The sequence below is a fragment of the Lissotriton vulgaris genome, chromosome 11 (assembly GCF_964263255.1).
Source record: "Lissotriton vulgaris chromosome 11, aLisVul1.2, whole genome shotgun sequence".
In the NCBI taxonomy this organism is placed as follows: Eukaryota; Metazoa; Chordata; class Amphibia; order Caudata; family Salamandridae; genus Lissotriton; species Lissotriton vulgaris.
The window spans coordinates 10,083,265-10,108,051 of NC_141699.1; the positions used below are offsets into that span (position 1 = coordinate 10,083,265).

The 24,787-nt window shown below is 47.1% G+C and overlaps 1 protein-coding gene across 1 annotated transcript in view; it reads right to left on the reverse strand.

The window, feature by feature from the left end:
- The window catches only part of YPEL1 (yippee like 1), a 111,616-nt gene that overhangs the window by 34,783 nt on the left and 52,046 nt on the right, over positions 1–24,787 (reverse strand). The gene's annotated exons all lie outside the window — the stretch shown is intronic.

Consider the following 24,787-nt stretch of genomic DNA (forward strand, 5'->3'; position numbering starts at 1 on the left):
TCTTTTGGGCGGGTCAGCGTTGCTAGCGCAATCCTGCGTCTTCCCTTTTCCCATATGAAGGACGTAACCATCGATCTCAACTGCCTGAAAATCGCCCCGGGCACCCAAATGGGGAGAGTCCTGAAGTAGTATAACAATCGCGGCATTTTTAGAAGAGATATGCGACCCGCCACCGACAGGGGCAGGGTGTTCCAAAAGGACATACTGCCCTGCAGAGCGCGAATACAGCGACAGATATTACCATCCAGCAAGTCTGCGGGCTCGTGGTGTACATGTACACCCAGATAGGTCAGGCAGCTAGGTTCCCATCTAAGTAGTGGGCGAGTCGGGGGCTGCTCTTCCTCCTTTCGTAGGGGAAAGAGGCTGGTTTTCGGCCAATTAACTCTTAGGCCTGACAAGTCACCGAATCGCGCCAACAGTCTCTCTGCGCCATCCACGGCCCCCCTCGGCATCCTCCAAGAATAGGAGAATGTCATCCGCATATAGCGAGATGAAGTTTTGGGTCCCCCTGAATTCCAGGCCTTTGTAATAGTCACCTCGCCTAGCCAGTGCTGCCGGAGGTTCCACCGCTAGCGCAAACAGCAGGGGGAGAGCGCACATCCCTGTCTATTGCCCCGCCTTACCTCGTATTGGTGCGACACCAGAGTTCCGACCCTTACAATCAATAATTCATAACATTTATAAACCGCACTACATACCCGTGAGGGTCTCAAGGCGCTGAGGCGGGGGGCTGCTACTCTTCGAAGAACCAGGTCTTGAGAAGTTTCCTGAAGGTTAGAAGGTCTTTGATCTGCCGCAGGAAGATGGGGAGGGTGTCCCATGTCTTGGCGGCCAGGTGGGAGAATGATCTGCCACCGGTGGTCACTCTTCGGATGCGGAGGGGCGGAGGCGAGGTCGTCGGAGCGGAGCTGGCGGTGTAGAGGCTGAGTCGGCTGTTGAGGTACGCTGGTCCCGTGCTGTGGAGTGCCTTGTGTGCGTGGGTGAGGAGTTTGAAGGTTTCCTCTTGTTGATGGGGAGACAGTGCAGGTCTCAGGTGGGGTGTGATGTGGCTGCGGCGAGGGATGTTGAGGATAAGACGTGCGGCTGCATTCTGGATGCGTTGGAGCAGTTTCAGGAGTGTGGCCAGGGCTTCTGCTTAGAGTGCGTTTCCATAGTCCAGTCTACTGCTGGAAAAGGGGCCTGGGTGACCGTCCTTCTCGTTTCGGTGGGGATCCACTTGAAGAAGCATGCGGAGGGTGTTTAAGCAGGAGGATGTGACGGCGTTGACCAGCTTCTTCATGGAATGGGTAGAGTTGAGGATGTCCCCTAGGTTACGTGCCTGGTTGGTAGGTGTAGGGGATGCTCCTAGTGCAGTCGGCCACCAGGAGTCGTCCCAGGCCAAGGGTGTGGATCCAAGGATGTGGGCCTCCGTCTTGTCAGAGTTCAGCTTCAGTAGGCCGTTTCTCATCCAGTCGGCGGCGGCCTTCATTCCTTCGTGGAGGTTGGTTTTGGCAGTGTGGGGGTCTTTGGTGAGGGAGAGGATCAGCTGGGTGGCGTAGGAGATTATGTGGAGGTTGTGCCGTCGTGCAATGTGGGCGAGCGGTGCCATGTAGAAGTTGAACAACGTTGGGCTGAGGGATGAGCCCTGGGGTACACCGGACAAAGATCTCCACACTGACAAAATTATCAGGCAGTAGATTAGAACAGAACATCCTACCCTGTATATTGGGTCAAATGCACAGACCAAAAGTAGCTAGACATGTATGTTCCTTGACCTGGCACTGACACCATCCAAGAGGAATATAGTCAGGGCGAGGAAGGCCAGATATGCACCAAGTGTGAAAGGTTGGCTGTCAGATGTTAAGATATGGCTAAGAGCTGAGACAGCAACTATTGCCCTGCACCAAAGAACACAAGGGCGAAGCGCGACACACAGAATGGGATATTATACTATTAGCAATAGTGCCCAAAACCGGTGACATGTTGGAAGGTTTGTTCCTCTCTGCCCCATCAGAGAGAGAAACCCAAAATGCAAGAAGTATGCTTTATGAACATAAGAACTTTGACCACACGATTATAACACATTTATCATTGAACCCTGGGAGTAACACTTTTCATACTGAAATACATCACGCCGCTCATACAATACTGCATCTGCACTATTACGAAACTTGATGATCTGCGTGTACATTGACTACTGTTAGTAGATCTTGCCAATGTTACCTGTAGGGCGGTACAGAACATGTAATGAGGAGTTAGGATGCAAACGAACAAGTTACTTACCTTCGGTAACGCTTTTTCTGGTAGATACAATATCTGCCTGTGGATTCCTCACCTTGTGAATATCCCCCTTGCGCCAGCAACGTTCGGAAAATTCTTCGTAGCACGCCGGCGTGGACGACGTCATAGGAGCACGGCATCGCGCGCGACTCCGTCTGACGTCACCATATAAGGCCCACGTCGGCGTGATGACGTCAGTTCCGCCCTTTTTTCCGTGCCTTCGAGGCACCCGGACGGACCAACGAGTATATATATATATATATATATATATATATATATATATATATATATATATATATATATATATATATATATACACAATGTACACAGTACATGCAAATCAAAAGCAATTAAAGTGCAAAACTATACAAAATCAGATATACAAAACCATAATTACATTTGCACATAAACCCAGGTATAGCAGAGTGGACAACGGGGAGGCGGGTGGGTCAGTGAGGAATCCACAGGCAGATATTATCTACCAGAAAAAGCGTTACCGAAGGTAAGTAACTTGTTCTTCTGATAGATACACCTGCCGTGTGGATTCCTCACCTTGTGAATAGAGTCCCACAGCAGTCCCCACTCCCGGAGGAGGGTGTCCACTCTGCTACACCAGGAAATCTTGGAGAACAGAGCGCGCGAAGTGGCCGTCCCTCCTCACCTCAGCATCCAAGCAGTAGTGCTTCGCAAAAGTGTGGAGGGAGGCCCAAGTCGCGGCCCTGCAAATGTCCTCAACAGGAACACCTCTAGACAATGCAGAAGTAGCAGACTTCGCTCTAGTTGAATGAGCTCTAATACCCTCAGGAGGGTCCTTACCCGCCAGAGAGTAGCAAATCTTGATGCAGAGAATAATCCATCTGGAAAGTGTGCGCTTGTGCACCGATCTGCCCTTCTTGCAGCCAGCAAAACCCACGAAGAGCTGATCGTCTATTCGATAGTCTTTAGTCCTATCAAGATAGAAACTAACCGCTCTCTTCGGGTCCAGGCGATGAAGCCTCTCCTCCTCCTTGGAAGGGTGTGGGGGAGGATAAAAGGTAGGAAGGGTAATGGATTGACCTAGGTGGAAGGGAGTAACCACCTTAGGCAGAAAAGCAGCCCTGGTCCTGAGAACCATTCTTTCAGCATGGATGGACAAAAACGGGGGCTTGGAACTAAGAGCTTGAACCTCACTTACCCTCCTTGCCGAGGTAATTGCAACTAAGAAGACCGTCTTAAAAGAAAGAAGCCTCATTGGACACTTGTGTAAGGGTTCAAACGGCGAACCCATCAGATAGGTCAACACAAGATTCAAGTCCCAATGAGACACAATAAAGGGAGAAGGAGGGAACCTATTAGTGAATCCCTTCAAAAACCTCAATACCACAGGAGATTTAAAAAGAGAGGGCTGATCCGGCAAACAGAGAAATGCCGATAAGGCTGAAAGGTAACCTTTAACAGTGGCAACAGCAAACCCTTGCCGCGCCAGAGAAAGAGCAAACAACAAGATATCAGATAAATGAGCCTTTAACGGGTCAACATCCCTCTCCCTACACCAAGATACAAACTTAGACCACCTATACGAATAAATGGACTTGGTGGAGTCGCGCCTGGCAGAAAGTATGACATCCACCACATCGTGAGGGAGAGAGAAAGAATTCAGATTGCCCCGTTCAATCTCCAGGCATGAAGGTGTAATGTCTGGAGGTGGGGGTGTAGAACCTGCCCCTCCATCTGAGAGAGGAGGTCTGCCCTGAGAGGGAGACGGAGCGGCGGGTGAGAGGAGAGGTGGAGAAGATCTGTGTACCACACCCTTCTTGGCCAATCCGGGGCGACCAATATGACTTGGGCCCGGTCTTGGCGAATCTTTCTCAGAACCCGAGGAATCATGGGTATGGGAGGAAACGCGTAAAGGAGCTGACCTCCCCAGCTCAACTGAAACGCGTCCCCCAATGCTCCTTGCATCGGATACTGGAGACTGCAGAATGACGGGCAGTGAGCATTCTCGCAAGTGGCGAACAGATCCACCCGAGAAGTTCCCCACATCTGAAAGATGTTGCGAACAACCTCCGGGTGAAGCCTCCACTCGTGGTCGGCAGAGAACTGCCGACTGAGAATGTCCGCACGTACGTTCAGGACCCCGGCCAGATGATTCGCCATCAAACAAATCTGGTGGTCCTGAACCCAGGACCAGAGACGCAGAGCCTCTTTGCAAAGACACCACGACCCTACTCCTCCCTGCTTGTTGATGTACCACATTGCGGTCGTGTTGTCCGTCAGGACCTGGACCGACCGCGAAGGGAAGGGAGGAACGCCTTGAGCGCCAGACGTATGGCCCGCAATTCTAGAAGGTTGATGTGAAGCAACCTTTCCTCCGGAGACCAAAGACCCTTGACCTCCAGATCCCCCAGATGAGCACCCCACCCTAGAGTGGATGCATCCGTTATCACCGTGGCCACCGATGGAGGAAGCTGAAAAGGCTTTCCTTGTGACAGATTGCCTTCCACGCCCCACCAAGACAGATCCGCCGCAGTTTCTCTGGAGACCTTCACTGACTCCCCGAGATCTCCGTTGTGTTGATACCACTGCCTGCGGAGGCACCACTGGAGTGCCCTCAAGTGCCAGCGTGCATGGTTGACCAGGAGAATGCAAGAAGCCATCAGACCGAGCAGGCGAAGGACCTTCAGGACCGGAACAACCGCTCCATTGTGAAATAAAGGAATCATTTCCTGAATGTCGCGAATCCTTTGCGGAGGAGGGAATGCACGACATACAGTAGTGTCCAGTACCGCACCTATGAACAGGTTGCGCTGGGAGGGCACCAGGTGAGATTTGGGCACGTTTATCGAAAAACCCAACCTGAACAACAGCTGCGATGTCTCTTGCAGGTGATGAAGCACCCTCTCGGGCGACTCCGCTTTGATCAGCCAGTCGTCCAGATACGGGAATATAGGTATCCCCGACCTCTTGAGATGTGCCGCCACCACTGCCATCACCTTGGTGAAAACTCGAGGCGCAGTAGTAAGACCAAACGGAAGGACCGCAAACTGGTAGTGTTGCGATCCCACCGTAAAACGGAGATACTTCCTGTGCGACTTCAGGATTGGGATGTGAAAATACGCATCCTGCAAGTCGATTGACACCATCCAGTTTTCTTCCAACAGCGCTTGAAGAACCTGCGCAAGAGTGAGCATTTTGAATTTCTCCTGCTTGAGATAGAGATTCAAAATCCTGAGGTCCAGGATTGGACGTAACCTGCCATCCTTCTTGGGGATCAGGAAATACCGGGAGTAGCACCCCTGACCCCTTTCCTGCTCTGGAACCACCTCTATCGCACCCTTTTTGAACAAAGCCAGGACTTCTTCCTGTAGGCGAACAAGGTGGTCCTCCGAACAAAAACCCTGGCAAGGAGGGTAATTGGGAGGGAACTCCTGGAAAGGAAGAGCATACCCATTTTCTACGAGATTGAGAACCCAAAGATCTGATGTAACCGATTCCCAATCCCGTAGAAAATGAGTAAGCCGACCCCCCACCGGAGCCACATGATCCAGAATGGCGGATGTAGGGCTGCTTTGCTGCAGAGGGAGGGGGTTGATTATTAGAGGAAGAGGAGGAGGAGGAGGCCTGGCGTCCACGACCACGGCCCCTTTGCTTTCCTCTGTAGGTTTTATACAGAGGATTCTGACGCTGCTGCTGCTGCTGCTGTCCTTGGTTGTAGGGACGAAAATTGGATCTGCCGAAACCCTTGAACTTCCTAGCCGCAGAGCCCCTTGACTGAAGGCCCAAAGACTTCGCCGTAGCCCGGCTGTCTTTGAATCTCTCCAGAGCTACGTCAGCCTTCTTGCCAAAGAGGCCTGTCCCATCAAATGGCAAGTTCAACAATGTAGACTGAACATCAGAAGAAAAATCGGAGGACTTAAGCCATGCGGCCCTTCTTGTTGCAACAGTAGAGCCCATAATCCTGGCAACAGAGTCCACCGTGTCCATACCACTCTGTATAACCATACGAGCTGCAGCCTGAGTATCAGCAACCACCTCGTTAACGTTCTTCCTATCGTCCTCCGGAAGCTTAGGAGAAAGTTGTTTAACAGAGTCCATCAACGCATGAACGTATCTCCCCAAAAGGCAAGTAGCATTGGTGGACTTCAAGGCCATGCTACCCGAGGAGAAAATCTTTTTAGCAGACTGGTCCAATTTCTTAGAGTCCTTGTCTGCCGGCACCTGAGGGAAAGAGCCCGCAGCCCTGCTGGAACAGGCGGCCTGCACTACCAGACTCTCCGGTGCAGGATGCGAGGAAAGAAATTCAGGGTCCTCAGGAGCCACCCTGTAACGCCTTGCCACTGACCTGGAAACCGCAGGAGCAGACAAAGGTCTCTTCCAGACCTCCTTTATTGGTTCAGTCAATGCCTCTGTAAAAGGAAGTGTAGGCTCCACAATTGAAGAAGGCGAACGCAAAACTTCCGTAAGGATGTTGGGCTTGTATTCAACTGTGGGCAAAGTCAAGCCTAGCAAATCTGCAGCCTTCCTAATAACAACATGATAGGGTGCCAAGTCCTTAGATGGAGTATCTGAAACGGATGGCAAACCCCACTCAGGAGAAAGTTCCAGGCCACTTGCGTTTTGAAGGTCCTCAAAACAATCCCCTTGATCTTGCAACTCTCCTTCCTCAACCTCGGAGTCCATATACTCCTTCTCCTCCAAGAGGCGTTGAGCCCTGCGCCTCGACCATTCCATGCGGACCGAAGTCGATGGATCTGGCAACGACTCCGACGGCGCCGGAGCGGACGTCGAGCGAGGAGCCGGAGGACGGGAAGCACCACGATCCGAATCACCACGAAGCCGATCCGGAGTCGGCGAAGCCGCAAGCGAAGTAGACGACCTCGGCGGCGCCGTACCGAGCCAAGGAGTACAAGGCGTCGGCATAAACGGCATAAAGGGGGCCGGGGCATAAGCCTGGGGCACACCCAAATTGAAAGACAAAGGACCCATGGGACCAACATGCGCACCAGTGGGATACATTGCCCTCGAGTAAACTCCAAACATGGCGTTTAAAAACTGCGAGGGATCCTGACCTGGACCTGGAAAGGGTGGGTACGAACCCAACGGCCGCTCCGAAGGAGGCTGATCCGGCAAAGGCGCACCCTGGCCCTCTTGTTCTACAGGCTACACAACCGGAGTCGGTGCTCGAGGAACCTCTTCTTCATGCACCGATGAATGGTGCGACTCCAGATCCTGTTCCGGCTCCTGAACTGGAGAACCAACGTGAGATCGAGCCGCAGAAGGAGACACGAAGTCCTTGTGATGTTTACGTGACTTCTTCCTCGAATCCGAAGACTCCTTGCCAGAGTGAGTCTGGAGTGATGTTTACTCCTCTTATGCTTCTTTCTCGAGGAGCTCGAAGCATGGCCCGAGGCCGACTTGGATCCGGACCTCGACCTCCCTCTGGACCTCGACCTCTCTCTGGACCTTGATCTCTCTCTCGACCTCGCCTTGGCCCTCGAAGCCGACCTCGACTTCGACCGCGACAGCTGTCTCGACTTCGAGCGCCTGGACACCGACCTCGAAGACCTTCCGGCTTCTCTTTCCTTCACCTTTGCAAGCAGAAGCTTCGCCTCCCGCTCTCGCAAGGCTTTGGGGTTCATCTTGTCACAGGAACGACAGTTCTTAACATCGCGACCCGAACCAAGACACCACAGACAGTCGGAATGCGGGTCGGTGATCGACATCATCCGGGAACAGGAACCACATTGTTTGAAACCTGTCTTCCTCGACGACATCCTCGGCGAAGAAGTGAATTCCAACAGAGAAACTAACAGCTAAACAGAGAAGATACAAAAGTATCGCAGAAGATCCCAGAAACAGTTAGCGTCGACGACGCGGAAAAAAGGGAACTGACGTCATCACGCCGACGTGGGCCTTATATGGAGTCGGTGACGTCAGACGGAGTCGCGCGCGATGCCGTGCTCCTATGACGTCGTCCACGCCGGCGTGCTACGAAGAATTTTCCGAACGTTGCTGGCGCAAGGGGGATATTCACAAGGTGAGGAATCCACACGGCAGATGTATCTATCAGAATTTTCCTTACCATAGTTAATAATGCACAGCACAGATATCTTTTAACCTGCTTACATCCTCTTACTTCCCATTATATGACTGTTTCCTAAAAACGAGAGCTGGGACACAACTTCTAAAAAATGCCCCTGTGATACCGGATCAGAACAGTACACTCCGTACATAGCACTTTTTGGTAAATTTTATTTGATCCCCAGGAAATCCCTTCTTAAACCATTATTTTTACAAGAGTGAATTATTTACCATCAGACTGCTTTAACATTTTAGTAGGAATTAGGGGACAAAAGAGAATGCTACAGGGTTGCCCTGTTTCTCTAGAAAGTAATCCGTTTTAGTGCTCGTTTAGATGATTCGGGAAACTAGAAAACTTGCTATGGATTAATGTATTAATCTTGGCTTGTTGCTTTATTGGCGATTCCACTGTGGTTTTATGGTCATATGTAAACAATGGTCATCAAAATTGTATTCTAACTGTACATTTATAAACTGGCCTGGTGTATTTATGCATGAGGTTTGCACATCAATGTATTGTTTTTATGATTTTGGTTTTATTTTAACTACTCTGGCACTGTGTGAACTTTAGTTTTAAGAGATCGATATTTTAAATCATATTGTAATAGTTTAGTGTAATATTTTGTAATTTTATGGCTCAGATAATTTGTGCCAAATAAAGCTTTATGAGGACTACTGTTCAAGATGCCAGATGCTAAGGGGGCCTTTGCTGGAAATATTTACATGTTCTCTTTTAGTTCTAAAGCTAAAATTAAAAATATGAGAAGGCACTGGGGATGTGGCAACGCTAACATAATAGAGTCAAACACGATACCTATGTTATTATGTTGACTATATGTACCTTTCAATGAGACACGTGTACTCCAGGGTAGTCACTTGCCTGGAATCTAAATCCTGTTATTGATTTGTCATTCATAACTAAATGTGTCTAAGACGACAGGTATTACAGGCTGAGGCGGATATGCATTATTTTTGTTGTTGTTTTTGGGTGGCATCAGCTTGCAGACACATAAATACCTAATATGGCTTCTTAAATAAATCGTAAATAATACGTTCTTATATAGCGCCTTTCACCGTAAGGTCTCAAGGCGCTTGCTTTGGGAGCCCGTCCTGGCCTTTCCCTGCGAGATTACCCCTACTGGGCATCCCAAGGTGAAGACCAGGCATCCCATCGCGGTGGGGCCGTAGTGGAGATTAAGCAAGCTATTGCCCAGAGTTGCAGAGTGTGAACCCACGATTCGAGCAAGCACCGGGGCGAGAATTATCGAGTCCGTGGACATTTTGAGCTCAAGGCCTTGTCGCGTCGGGGATTGAACCCTGGTCCCGGGTCTGACCTCTGCATCCTCTAACCGGTGAGCCACACTTCTCCACTTAAACGCAAGAGGGATGGTGTCGCCGTGAAGTACCTTTGGGGCATAAAAGAGGTTACCCTTGACTTAGAGTAAAGCAGGCGCCTCGCTTACTTCTATAAGCTCTGAGCAGCGGCGCTGCTAAGGTCACTTATCTCACGGAGGAGAAAGTTTCTTTCTAAAAGAACACAGAGAACTATCCTTTTAAATACAATAAAAGGATAAAAGGTGGAAGTCAGTGTTCATGGAAAATTCAAGAAAAAACAGTTAATCTGTTAAAAAGCGTTGAATACCCAAAGAAAATTAAGTAGACCTGTGCACAGCAACAGTGTTATTAACACTCACACTGCAGAATAAATGGCGTGCAGGGATGAAGTTGCCTCAGCGCTGGTTCCAACGAACAGCCGAAGGGCATCACTAGGCCAAGGTTAGCGCTCTGGAGAGGGCAGTTGGAGGTCAGTTCTTTTGTTATCTAAATAACCATATGGAATGAACATGAGCCACAGTAGGATCATGTAGATTTACAGGAAGAGTCACAAAATGTTATCACCTTTGCTGAATCATTCCGGAATATTCTTTAGGGTCATTGTTTGTGACGTCATTGGTACCTTGGGGTAGGGCGTAGACGTCCCTGAAGGCTTAGTTATTTATTTATTTATTTTATTGCACTTGTAGCGTGCAGCAGCTACCCACAAAGGGTTTCCCGGAGCGGGTTAGTGGACTTATGTCAGTAGGAAAGGTAACAATAGGGGCTAGATGTTAAACAGCCAAGTTTTTAAAGCTTTACAGAAGCTGAAATAATCAGTCTCCTTGCGTAAGGAAAAAGGCAGAGAGTTCCATAAGTGAGGTCCTAGATAGGAAAAGGATTTGCCGCCCATGCGAGAGAGCTTGATTTTAGGAATGACAAACTTCTTTGCCAAAGATGAAGGGAGGGAGCGGGATGGACAATACAGGTGAACAAGTGAGTGAAGATATTTTGGGGCCCTGTCAGCGTAGATTTTGTGCATAAAACAAAGAGCTTTAAACTTAATACGGTTCTCGACTCGAAGCCAATGGAGGTCACAAAGGTATTGAAAAGTAGAAGTTGTTCTAGGGATTCTACAAAGTAGTCTGACTGCAGAATTCTTAATAACCTGCAGTTTGCGAATAGTAGCTTTATTAGAGCCCAGGTAAAGCACATTTCCATAGACGATCCTCGATGTAATCAGGGCATTGACTACGGTTCTCTTAGTTGGTTCCGGCAGCATCCAACAGATCTTTTTCAGCCATTTTAAAATGGCAAAGCAAGTGGCGGAGGTTTTTACCACTTGCTGGTGTAATTTAAGGGATTCATCTATCATGATGCCTACATTACGTGCCTGTGCAGACTGGAACGGGGGCCGCGCCCATTACCGGAGGCCAATGATGGGGGCCCCACAAATTTGTTTTTTCCCCATTTAATTTGAGAAAATGATCCTCCATCCAACCTGCTATTTTAGTAAGACCCTCCTTAAGTAGGGAGGGGCTTTCTGTATTCTCTGAGGTAAGGGAAAAAATCAACTGGGAATCATCGGCGTAAGAATACATCAATAGGCCTGAGTCTTCTACGACTTTTGCTAAGGGGCTCATAAACAGGTTAAACATCAGAGGGCTGAGTATAAAGCCCTGTGGTACACCATGAACAAAGGCATGAGTGTCTGAGAAAAGACTTGAAAAGTGTGTTCAGTCAAGAAGGAAATGAGCCAGTTGAGTGCAGAATTACAGATACCTAAGGAGTGCAAGGTGTTAATTGATACAGAATGAGATACCGTATCAAAAGCGGCGCTTAAGTCCAATAGGATAAGGGCCACTGTCTCTCCCTTATCTAATTTACATCGTATATTTTCCGTGACTCCAAGTAAGGTGCTTTCTGTTGAAAAGCCGGCTCTAAAGCCTGATGGACGTGAGGGCAGCAAATTTTCGGTGGTTACAAATTCGGTGAGATATTGGTTGACATGTTTTTCAAGAACCTTAGAAAACACAGGTAACCGGGAGATGGGCCTGAAGTTGGAAGGTTGATTAGGATCAGTTCCAGCTTTTTTTTAATAGGGGGTGAATCATTGCATGTTTCCAGTCAGCTGGAACCATCTCTTCTTGACGAGAGTAGATTAGTAATAATGTCCAGTGACTGAGAGCCAAGCTGTTTAAGTATGGTACAGGGCAAGGGGTCTTTAGGAGACCCAGATTTAGTGGCATTGAGAAGTTTGATAAGTCTCAATATTGAGCCTGGGCCAACTATCCAAGGTGTTGGGTGGTGATTGAATGCGAGTAGAAGATTGAAGCGAAATTGCTTCAGGGATTGCTGCAGAAGAGAACCATTGTTATTAACTGCTGCAATACCTGGATAGAGGTTTTCCACTTTTTGTACAAAAAAGGTGGCTAGTGATTCGCATTGCTGTTTATTTAGATCTGGTGGTATAGCTAGAGTTTTGGATCCTGCAAGTTCTTTCACCATCTTAAATAGGGTTTTGGAGCGATTTAGAGCCTCAGAAATAGTTGAGCACACATTATCGGCTCGCACCTTCCTACAGAGTGTTTGATATTTAGTCTATTTTTGTACTCTTTTTTCGCTTCTAAAGCGTACTTTTTCCTCCATCTGCGCTCCAAAGTTTTACATTCAGATTTTTCTTTTTTCAGTACTTCCGTAAACCATGGGGCTGGAGAACAATGACCCTTGTTTTTTATGTTGGACATGTCTCGATTGCCGTCAGAAGCCAGTTCTGAACTGATGTGGATAGCAAATGTATTGATTGCTTAGGATGGGGAAGATGTGTATTTAAAAAGGCGTTCAATGTATCCAAATCTAACCTTTTCCAGTTTCGTCTTAATGTGGGTTGATCAGAGGGAAATTTAGACTCATTAATTACAACTTGAAATGAAAACTTAATTAGATAATATTCTGACCAGCAGATTGGCCAGGCAGGAGACATGCTAATTGCCTTAAGGTTAGAAAACACGGGATCAAGTAAGTGACCAGCTATATGTGTAGATCCAGAATTTAAAAAAGTTTAAGTTTAGGGCAGCTAAGTCAGAGATAAACTCAGAAGCTGACGCGCAAGATGGATTATCAAGGTGAATATTTAAATCACCAATGAGGCTAGATACCTAGAGAGCACGCCTATTGCTTTTATATTTATAAAAATATGGTCAAAGTGTTTGATTATTGGTTCTCCATCTACAGTCCCAGGGCTTTTTATTTTTATTACAGTTTTACCCTTTATGTTGTAGGGTTTGTGTGACTCCGGTCGCCATCTTTATTTAGTAGTAGAACACACAATCCTTAAAGTAAGCCTGCTATGTGCATTAGAAGGTGTACATTGGCTTTGGAAAATATTAATTTACCTGGCACCATAAGGGGTAGTAAGATGCAGAAAATACTGTTGCATCAAAAAAAGTGATAGATTATGCCATTCTACTTGCCACGTACTGCTAAGGCGGATTTAATTAGCAGATCCATAACAGCATTCAATATCCCAGGGAATTCACACACACAACCCACTGGGCAGTGCCTGCTTCTAATAACCCAGTTATCATATGAGCACTTGGCTGCACCCAGTAACAGTAATAAGAAACTACAGAAACCCTCAGTGCATACTACTTACTGCAACTCAAAGACTCCAATTTCCAATGGAATCCCCTAGAATCCTGGGAGAAGGCACTGAACCAAATAGCGCCACAATGCATATTACTGCCCCAACTCATCATGTAAACATATATCATATAATCTGTCCATTCTCAAAGTCTTGAACATTGGTGGTATCAAGCCCTGAAAGTAAACAGCAATCTGTTTGGGTGTCGCAACACCTCCTATTTCATGTGCCCTGAAGCGGCTGAGGAGCCACGACAGCGCTACAACATTGTCGCATACAAATATTAACTCCACCGATTACAGACAGAGATGCTGTGTCCACTGGCTTTTCTCAAACTAATGTCACTCACCATAAATGACATAACTAAACATCTCTGTACTTTGAGAAGGACTGTGATGTACTTTCCAGCAGAACGGTGATGTTTTTTTTTTTTTTTTTTTTAGACATGAATATATTTTCTTGCGCAGCAGCAATATAGTTTTTTCCGACGAGTGGTGTCCAGAACAATATATTTTTTAGTTGAGCATTATTATACATTAATGACATTTTTGTATTTTAACAAATGTTATTGTAGAGAATGGCAGCGGAATAGTATAGCATTTTTAGTTGATCAATCTCATATTTTGATCAAATATTATTGCTTTTTTTGGAAAAATAGTATCTTGATTTGAAGAATTTTATTCGATGAGTTTTTTCGGGGAAAAATATGGGGCTTATTTACAAGCCCCAGGCGCAGCAGGTACGTCACTCGCCGAAGGCGCAAGGGACTTCTAAATAAGCCACTTTGTTTTTAGGTCTCGGATTTCGACAAGTGCATGTGCTCATGCACGCGCTTGCCATTTGCTCCCGCCTGCCTCCGAGAGCTTCACTTCAAAGGGTTCCGCTCCCCCGCCCACTGCTTCACACTTCACGGCTGCCAGGCCGTGTCTCGCATTTCTCCTCCCCCCCTCCCCACAGCAATGCCAAGAGCTTTTGGTTCTTTGAAGGTAGTTTTGCAGGACAGGTCCCAGCTCCGCAAGCTGCATTGGTTGACCTTGTGCAAATCATGACTTATCCCTTCCTCCTGCCTATATTGAAAAGAACACTCCTTGTTTTTTCCAAACATTCTCCTTACTCTCTTCTGTTCCATAAAACCATTTGACTACTAAATGTAACCGATCTTTTATTCTTCCTTTGGGTTCATATTTTGTGCAGCGCTTTGAATTAGTTTTAGGACTATGTAGCGCTTTGCGAGTACGTCAGATACATAAATAGAAGTGTGATAAAATGCAAAACGTATGCGAAGCACATGAACTTTGACAAGGGGCAGTTTGCTGTAATATGTACATTTATTTATTTGTGAGCAGTGTGTGACATTCTCTCATATTTCGTAGGTGTGGGGTGTTAATGCATAGCAAACAGGCGTAGTGACTGAGTTTATAAATGTCTCTTGCTTGCTCACAACTTCTCCCCTCGCTCTGTGCCACAGCCCTGTCTGCACCCACGGACCCACCCTCAGTGTCGCTCACACACACACCCTGACAAACTTAGAGAGAGCATGCACAGAGGTCTGGCCAAGAGTGTGTAGCGCAAACCAAGTAGGATGAGCTCCAAGAGATGATCTGGTATCCTTTACAAAAGGGAACCAGTGTTGTTCAAAACAACTTCGTACCTTAAATGTGTTAATATTTTGAGGTAGGAGGTAGTTGCTTAGACACCATGGTGAGATGTATACATAGCTACGCTGAGCTCATCTAGGGGGTTAAGCCAAATATTGGGTCCCAGAGAAAAACTTGCATGGCTCAATGGCTTTCAATCCAGCCTTCCTTCTAGCAGTTTTGTATCCCTTCCTGTAACTAAAATAGACTCCGAAGGAAGGGCGAGGGATGTCTAGAGTTGTGTAACTGAACCCCTACCTCATTTCCCCAGAGTTGTGCTTCATGGGAGAAGGGAAGAATGTGTCCTGTGTGAGAATGGATTGAAAGGAAACCCTTTGGGATCATCCAGAGGCTTCCCAGCCAAGGGTTTGGTTGCTACTGATCATGTCTACCTGACTCAACCCATATCTCAGATGTGTCAGCTTAGGCAAGGACACCCTAGTCTCACCCGAGGCTTGTCAGATATGGACCTTGAACACGATTGGGAGCATTCGGGTTAAAAAGAGTGCTGAATAAAGTGCAATTGGGCACAGGATCGAACGTCAATAGAGAGCATCCGTTTGGAATTCCCAACCCGGTTTTTCTTTGGCCTCTCTCTGCTAGCAGGCACCAGTGCCTGTTTTCCTAAACTTCATTCTAGTTTTAGGTACATCTGCAGACCGAGAGTTTATTTTTCAAAGTATGTATGAGCAGAGCTATGCAGCTGTGCATACACATTTTTTTCTTTCGCATGGTTCATTTTTTTCTCCTCATTCTAACATTTTTGTAACAGTCCTTTTTGTCACCTGCATTCACCACTGAAACAAGTAATTTATGGGGACAGAAATCACAATCTGTAAATCCATCACAGCAGTAAAAGTGGAAAATGAAACACTACATTTTATGAGGGGTAGAAGTAAAAGAAATAACCTCTTTCACTGCACGTTTGTTGCTGTAACAGATCTAGAGACTAGTGTCCTGTCGTTCTTTGATATCATATCGTTTCAATGGTCGAGAACAATGCACTAAACGAAGGGGGGCAGAAGATTTAAAAATGTTCCTGTAAAGGATAACGATGAGAAACGAAAGGAGGCTTTAAATGGCCAATTTGGCATAGCTGAAACAGGGAAAAACGTCCTCTAGAAGCACCTATTTGTAACATGTCGTGCTGCAATTTCACATGTCTACATACTCTTACCATCTAGTATTGGGCTCAGATATTGCAGGAAGTCTTTCAAGTCATGGAGGCAATGTGACCTCACCCTTCGTGGGCAATGCCTATAGGCACAGACTCCGTGTCCGCACCGCAGGTAATTATGGGATGGCAAGTGAACACAGCATGGTGCAAGTTAAGTAACAAGAGAAGAGATCTGCAAGCAGAGCCACACGCTTCTGGGAAGGAGGGTGGACACACGTGAATCTATAGCACTACACGCTAGGAAACAGTGCTTACTGGGAAAGTAACATTTTTGTAGCATGTGTTGCTGTGGAAACACACGCTGTGCATAGACTGTAAAGCAGTATACCCTACAAGTGGCTAGTATGTGGATGATGCATGTCTGAAATAAGGTCCTCAAGACAGTCTGCTGCAAACCAAGATGTCCATAAAATCGTGTTTTGTCAAGGTGTGTGGGGTTGAGCAAGTGGCTGCCGGACACATGACAGCTAACAGGATGTTCCTAAGAACGCCATGGTTGCTGCATTCTTGTGTGTAGAGCGAGTCCTAGGTGTAAGACGGAGGGCTAGTTTAGCTTTATGGTAGCCGATTTGGATGCACACTACAATCCATCTGGGATAGGCTGGCCGTTGAGAAGTTTTGAAAAGGTTAAAGCACCTGATCAGACCTGCAGAAGGGCTTGGTCTTGTCAATATAATACATAAAGGCAAGTTTAACATCTAGAGCAGTGTTTCCCAAACTGTGGGTCGCAAGCTGATTTCTGATGGAGTGCAAAAGTCGAAGCAATAAATAAAAGATGCCTTCAAATTATGTATTTATCTGGTTACATTTGCTGTGCTCCAAGAGAGGTCAAATATCCAGCTATGTCTTCTGACAAGTTTCTGAAGGGATTGGTTTTTACAAACTCCTCTCACTTTGGAGTCAGAGAGCGACAGGTGAATTATGTGACAATCTTGCTGGGGTACAAGTGTGTGAAAGGAAAGGTTGTAGGTTGACATTGTATTGCAAAACATAACAAAATGTAAAAGCTTGTAAATGAACTGTACACCTTCAGCAGTTAGGAAAGCAAAAATAAAAAAACTTTTGACAGAAAGATTTTAACAGGAACAAAACGAATCACGACACTTTACTTGGTGGTGCAGTATTGATAAATATTCATTGAACCCGATTTCTGCACATTATCATTTGTGTGCAATATAGTTTATCAGTAAAACTGTATATGTACACATTTTATAGCCATTTCAATGGAAATGTGCTGCCTGTAAATGACAATGCACTACCACACAATGCTTTAGATACATTATAAAATTAAATATATATATAAATTTTTTAAATCATCACCCGCCTCATGTCTATTAACCACATGCGCGCTAGCGGGTTTTCCCGCGGCGCGCTGAAATTTAAAAATCGCGGGTAACGTGACAAAGCCAGCTCGTCATGCGCGCAGCGCAGGTAACGCCCATGACGAGCTGGCTTTGTCACCAGCATCGAAGGGGTTAATGCTAAGTGGAACACAGTTTTGTCGTTCTAAAAATTGGGTCGAGGTTCAGGAAAGTTTGGGCAACACTGATCTAGGGTAGGAAGGGCTCTCTGCTACTGAGTCTGGGTGAGGGAAATAGACAGTCAGCTCTCTAGAGAGGTAGTGTTGGAAAGGGGGAAACCAACTTTTCCCTGCGGGAGAGGATGTGGCCTAACGGCTAGGGCGGTCAACCTCAAATCAGGGGAACCGGGTTTGAGTCTCAGCAAGGACGCGCAACATCCTGTGATTCTGGCCAAATCACTTAATCTCCCTGTGCCTAACAAAAATGAATGTGTCCTCATGTAACGCAGCTGGTGCTCGTGTCAAGCGCTCGGATACCCGATCCCTTCGGGTCAAGTTCGCACTATATAAAAACTATGTTAAAATATATATTTTTTAAACTTGGGGAGGAACTTTTGTCTGGTTCTGAGAACGACCCTGTCTCTGTGAACCTGTATGAAGATTTCTAGGAGTGTAAGGGCCTGAAGATCACTAATGTGTCTGAGGGACGTTATGGGCATGGAGAAAGCCACTTTCCACTAAAGGACCTGCAAACGCATTAGCCTGGCAAGGAATGCATTGCGTTTCCATACAGAGGCAGGGTGACCTTCTTGGTGCCTTCTATCAACTGCGTCAGTACACAGAGGTTATGTAGGGGAACAGATGTCACATCAGGGGCATCACTGACCCAATGCAGAGCCACATGGCGCCATATACGAGGGGATTGCCGAGAAAAATGTTTGGATCCAGTCTGTCACCTGGGGGTATTCACAAGATGAGTCGTCTCCGGTTAGAAGTATCTATCAGAATTTGTGGTATTTATACTGATTCGCAGCCTGTGAAGCAGGGAGATCGCAGGCTGGGTGTGAGCTTGGCATTACTGCTAGCCTGCGCTCTTAATCAGGCAATCCTTGAGGTACTGGAAAAAGTGGATACCTTTGCTTCTTGTATGAGCTGCTACCACTGCTAGGCACTTCGTAAAGACACTTTGAGCAGTGATAACCCCAAAGGGAAGCACATTAAATTGGTAATGATGACCACTAACCACGAAGCGGAGTTCACACCAATCGACGGAATGTGTAGGGACGTGAAATTAAGAGTCCTTCAGGTCATGTAGATTGCTTGTTAGAGCAGAAGGATGACCTTTTATAGTGCTTTCAAGTAGAAATGTTACAAGAGGATGTATTCATTGAGGGTCCGGAAGTCTAATATTGGGCTGACTGTAGAAGCACTTCTAGGAAATGAGGAACCTAATAAAGTAGAAAATCTTGCCCCGGTGGTAAAGGAGCACTCTTTCTGTGGCTCCTTATGAAGGAGCACCTGAACCTCTTCATATAGGAGGATGAGATGTTCTCTGCAGCGAGTATGTAGGGTGGGATACTAGGAGGGACTGTGAAAAGTAGCCATGGCGACCTTCCGCCAGTACCCACTAATCTGATGCGATTTCCTCCAAGTGAAAGAAGAAACTTGCAATCTCCCATGACAGGCAATATGTGATTGTAGATGTGGGGCAAATGCATTGATCGATTTGAGAGCTGGCCCTTCCCTTACATTTTGTTGGTGTCCCTGGTGTACCTTCTGCCTGCCTTCTGGTGGAAAGACTTCTGATGCCACATGTAGGAGTTTGGTGGAATCAGGGGAAGGCGCATTTGCACCTCATCAAGCTGCTGCTTTCAAAAGGATCCCCTAGGGCCAGGAGTTTGCAGAGCACTCATTGAATTGCAATGTTGGTGTCCTCCTTTATTTTCTCCAGCATCTCATCAACCTGAGGCTCAAATAGGTGTTCCCCCAAGGACGGGCAGGTTGAGAAGATGCTGTTGAACCTCCAGCTTAAACCCACCAGTCGGGTATAGTGTCTAAGTTGGAAACTTATGTTAACCACGCCCCAGGAGGCTGCGTTTGCAACATTGAGGGTTCCTCCGATGTTAGCGTTGGTGATGGTCTTTCGCTTGGACACTAAGGGCTGCTTGGACTGAAAGAAGAGTGTGGGGACCCCTATGGTGGAGGTGTGGCAATGGTAAAGGTGTGGCGAAGGCAATGGTGGCGCTTAAGAGGAGAGAGCTATTGCCCAGGTCTTTAAGCTTCCTGGGTATGGGGCCCAGTGGGTGCCTGCGATGCAGGATAACACTCAAATGCCAGCCTCCTCTTCCAGAGACAGCGTCTCTGTGGCCTTAAGCAGGGGTGGTTTGCCTATATCTTATTAAGGGGATGGATAAATAGTCACTGCTGCCTCAAATCAAGCTTCTCCATTACCCTTTGGTGAATCCGCTCCAAACAATCCTTGTAGCAGACAGTAAGGGTGTTTTCGGCTCAACGAAAGTTCAAAGTCATCATGGGCTTTCTAGAAATAGATCAAACCTTCTGCTTCAAAAGGAGTTGAGGCTTTGTTAGTGGCCTTGGGGCTTAATTTCTAAGAGGGATCAATGACCTTGGATCCTTATGTGGATCCAAGGCCTTCACTCTGTGTCAACGGGAGCCTCAAGACAGAAGAAGCTCTGGAGGCTGCGAGGTTTTCTACATGAAGTGAGCTGCCAGACTCCCTCTGGAGCAGTGCTCTGCCTTGACATTAGGCCTCCTGGGAGGCCTGAAATGGTTGTCTGAGCGGACCGTACTTACAACCCTGGAGGATGTATTCATTTAAGAACTCCATGCGGTTCCTGGAAGTCGGTGAAGACTCCTCTTCTTCCTCAGGGTCGGAGGAGCTTGCCCCTGGACTAGTATAGGAAGCTGGCTCTGTATATACTATACCGAAGTAAGGTATAGTGTGCACATAGTCCAGTGGATCCACCAAAAGTAGGCAGATGCTAAAGTAGATAATGTCTTACTCTCCATTTGAGCTAGTGTGGGCGAGCAGTAAGGCTTTATCAGAAGGTAGTGTTAAGCATTTATTGTACACACTTGGGCAAGAAATGATTTCACACACTCAAAGTCTGAACTCGGACTAATTTGTTTTGAATAATAATATTATTGATGGTTGTATTTTATTTCTAGAACCAAGCCAAACCTCGGTAAGTGTAATAGTACCTTGCGAGAATAATTCAGTTACATACAGTTTGAATGCAATTGCAGTTGAATGCAATTGGATTGGTTACAGGTAAGTCACTTGTTCATAAAACAGTTGGAATTACTTTTCAGTTACTATTGAGATTACTTTGTAAGTTACTTTTCAGATTACTTGAAGTTATTTTTTCTACTCAGTGTGATAAACCTAGATAGCACAATGGGACATTTCTAGATAAAAGGTGCGTAAATCAGGCTTTGTAAATATATAGTTTAAGGTTTCATGCAATTTTCCAATTCCACACTTAGGATTGCCTTGGCGCTTTTCAGTGAAAATATTTCTATGGGAGGAAATAAAGTTATCGGTTTAAGGGTAAGTACTTAGTTTTGGGAGTTGATTTTCTGGCGTTAGAACAAGGGTTTCCCCCAGGGTCAAAGATGCATTATCAAAGCACCCTCAGTGCACTAGGGCAGCCGGGTGCAGAGTGCTGAGGCTCACAGTTATTCAAAGGGGAATAGTGGCCTCCGGTTGGTGGCTGCTCACAGGGAGGCCACAAGGTTGAGGGAGCAAAGCTCCTGGACTTAAGCTCAGGGCAAAAGGGAGGGGGGGGGGGGTGGTCAAGTAAGCACCCAAGGTGCACCCACAGCAGCACAAGGGCGGCGGGTGCAGGGTCCTGTTTTGGCGTTGGGTGCCCTGTGACTTTCTAAGAGGATTCTCCGGTTTGAACAAATACTGCAGGCTTGGGCACGAAGATCTTCTAGAGGCAACCACCGGTTGGAGAGGCATGTTGTGATATCGTGGGATGCCGGGACGCCGTCGGTTGGGCCACTCAAGGCCGTGGGGCAGCGTGTGCGGGGCTCACTTTTGGCGTCAGATTCTTCTTACTGGCTCTGGTCGCGGGGATCCTCCAAAAAGGGGCTGCAGCTGTCGTTGGGAGACTCAAGGCAGGTCATGGATCACCAGATTCCAGTTGCTGGGGAGACATCCTCATAGTGTTGGGCCACTTGAACTCGGGCAGTGGGCATCGGGCTGAGACTTGCGGATTTGGCCTGAGCCAGAGTCTGTTGGTGAGCAAATCCGGTGCTCACTGGTTGGGGACGGCAGGGCATGTCCTCCGGGTTCTGGGGGGCTGCTTCCTGCAGGACTGTTAGACCCGTCTGCTTCTGAGAGTCCCCTCACCACTATGATTTCTTTTGTTCCCCTGTACCTCCCAAAATTTGTCGCTTTTCTTTGTTTACCAGGACCTTTTGTGTGCTGTTTCATGGGGCTAGATGTTCCTTGACGCCCAGTTGTTCACAAGGTTTTTGGCACCTATTTACAAGATGCCTGGCAAAACCTGTGACATTATAGACTGGGATTGGCAACCTGTATGAATGGCCTCAAAATGGTGGCCATCCCTTTTCCTCATGTGAGTGACTCCCCTTGGAGCCTCCATGAACCTTGACCTTTCAAAGTTTTGGCGCCCTTTTACTTGGCGCGCATTCCTGACAGGAATTTCTCTATTTTCCTCAGGTACACAAAATGGCTGCTCTAGAACCCCAGTATGGTGGGGGAACCTGTGAATGTTTAAGTGAACCAGTATTTATTCTGCTAAACAGAAAGTGATATTTATTCTATTTATTGAAGATATTTATTCCTGATATTTATTCTATTTATTGATGATATGTAATCCTGAGCTTATTTATTGTATTTATTCCTAAATCGAAACCCAGTAATTTGTGGCCAAAAGAAATGTGTTTGTGCTTTCCTAATTGATCCCCATTCACAACAGAGAATTTTTTATATAAAGGAATCGTATTTTTCTACAGCAGTGGTGTGGTGTCCTTCTTTTTGGTGGTTGTACAAGGAGATATTATCGGGTCAAAGCCGGCTTAACACGATAGCCTTCACTTGCCTTGACACTTGAGCCAATCTACCCCCCTTTGTGCTGGGCTTGCCCATCGCAGGTCCAACATAATTCCCTTTGTGGCAGGGCATGTCCTCCGGGTTCTGGGGGGCTGCTTCCTGCAGGACACACCAGGATTTTGATAGAGCAGGTTGAGGTCGGGACAGGCCAGTAGGCCCGGGGCCAAGTCAGTTGGTGTCCTCCTCTTCTTCCTTCAGCACGGCTCTTCGGTCCTCCTTATTGTTTCTTTGTGTCTGAAGAGGCAAGGTCCAGGGTTGCCCCAAAATACTCAATTTAGGGGTGTTTCAGGTAGGTAAAGGTTGGGACCAATGGGCTCCTTCCTTCGGATGGGTACACCCACTATTATGCAACCCTCCAGTGGGAGCGGGCATAAGCCTCACTCTGGTTGGCTGGGTCCTCCCATATTCAAGATGGCGGGGGACTAAGAGTTGTGCTTTCACTCGCCTCTCCCACCTGAGGGGTGGGGTTGGGAAAGGTGGGCACACCTCTCCTATCTTGGTTTCCCCGCCGCTTCTTCTGCCCAAAACGGGGGTCAGAATCGGTGGGGGCAGTTGATGGGAGCAGCAAATGGCTGGGGCAGCTCAAAAAGGTGGAAATCTTCCACTTCGTAGACCCTGCCCATCCTGGGGGAGGAGGCTTGGCATCTCTGCCCAGGATGTGCTTTGTTTCAGGACCCAGAGGGCAGGAGGCTCTCGAACCAGGGGTCCAGAAACATGTCTGGCGGCGGCAGCTGGCAAGCAGGCAGTTAGCCAAGACACTAGTCCGGTCATTTTTCAGGGGGCATCTCCAAGATGCCCTCTGAGTGCATTTTTCATTAAACCCACACTGGCATCAGTGTGGGTTTAATGTGCTGAGACGTTTGATACCAGTTTTCAGTAAAGTCATTATTGTGCTGTGGAGTTCTTTAATGACAAACTCCTAGACCATGTACTCTTTATGGCTGTACTGCACTTACAATGCCCAAGAATAGACTTCGACATTTTAGGGGTACAGTGCTCAGGCACCTGCACCCTCAACACTGGAGTCTCCTGAAGACCTTCAAAGCCATCCCCAGACTCAAGAATTTCTAACTATTCAGCCTGCTTCTGCAAGTCCTCCTCTTCCAGCAGTCTCTGTGCCTCCCTCCTGGACTGCATCTTTGGGATCGGCGTCGGAGGGGACATCGGAGATAGCGTTGAAGGAAGTCCCTTAGTAGCTGCTAGCGCCGCCGCACGAAATCGGGAAGGTGCTGGCTCAGAGCCCGGCGGCGCCAGAGATACCTACGGGATCGGCGTTGAGAACCTCAGTGTCGCGAGAGGCCATGACGGAGTCATTGGCAAGAAGGGCACGAATGGTGCATGGGCATAATGCTGGGGAATGCCTACATTAAAAGAGCAGTAGTATGGGTCCAGCTGGCGCACCGAAAGGGTTAGCTGCTTTGGTAAACATGCCAAACATCACATTAAAAAAATGTGACGGATCCGCACTTGGACCCGGAAAAGGAGGGTATGGATCTGGAGCCGCCTGGTCTGGTTCAGTTCGAGGCGGTGCGGCTGATTCTGGCAGTGGTGCCCAAAGACACCGGAGCAGGAATTGGTTAAGTCAGAGAAACAGGAGACTCTGGGAGCCGGCAAATCTCTTGGCGCCGGAAAATGTAGTGGAGTTGCCTGCGGAGAAGGAGCGAGGGAAGGTGAGAGGTCATCTTTTCTGCAACGCCGCTGGACTTCAGAAGCCGACCTAAATGACTAAGAAGAACGACGCCTGGATCGTTGTTAGAGAATGAGGGTCAGTTTTCACTATGCTGCTTGGTTTTACATTATCGAACCATTTTCTGCTTTTTCTTTGTTTTTAGCTAAATCCACGTTTTTCTAAGGCAAATGTATTCATAACTTACTTTAAGGACGGAGGTTAATAAAGTCAGTAAGCGTGGCCTTCTTGGTCAGGTTTTCTACTTACTTGGTGGATTGGAAAACATAGTTAAAAAAAAAAAATAGTACTCCCCGACACCTTACATGCACTGAGACTTGCAAACGTTTTAGGAATCTTAAGACAGCATTCCATTGTGAAGAAAGATGGTACTGTAGAGTGATTCGGGCTTTCCTCCATAGTGCTCGGGGATCCTACGCATTAGCTGGGCTATGGAGTGTTAATAGTTATCAATAAAGACACCCAAAATGGAGAACATATAGTTTTTCAAAGACAATTTTAAGTTTGAAACATTAAATAAACAATCCTAAAAATCTATATATCAATAGAATAATTTAACATTTCCTTCCAAAAAAACAAGCAAGCACGAACAATTGAAAGTGAAAG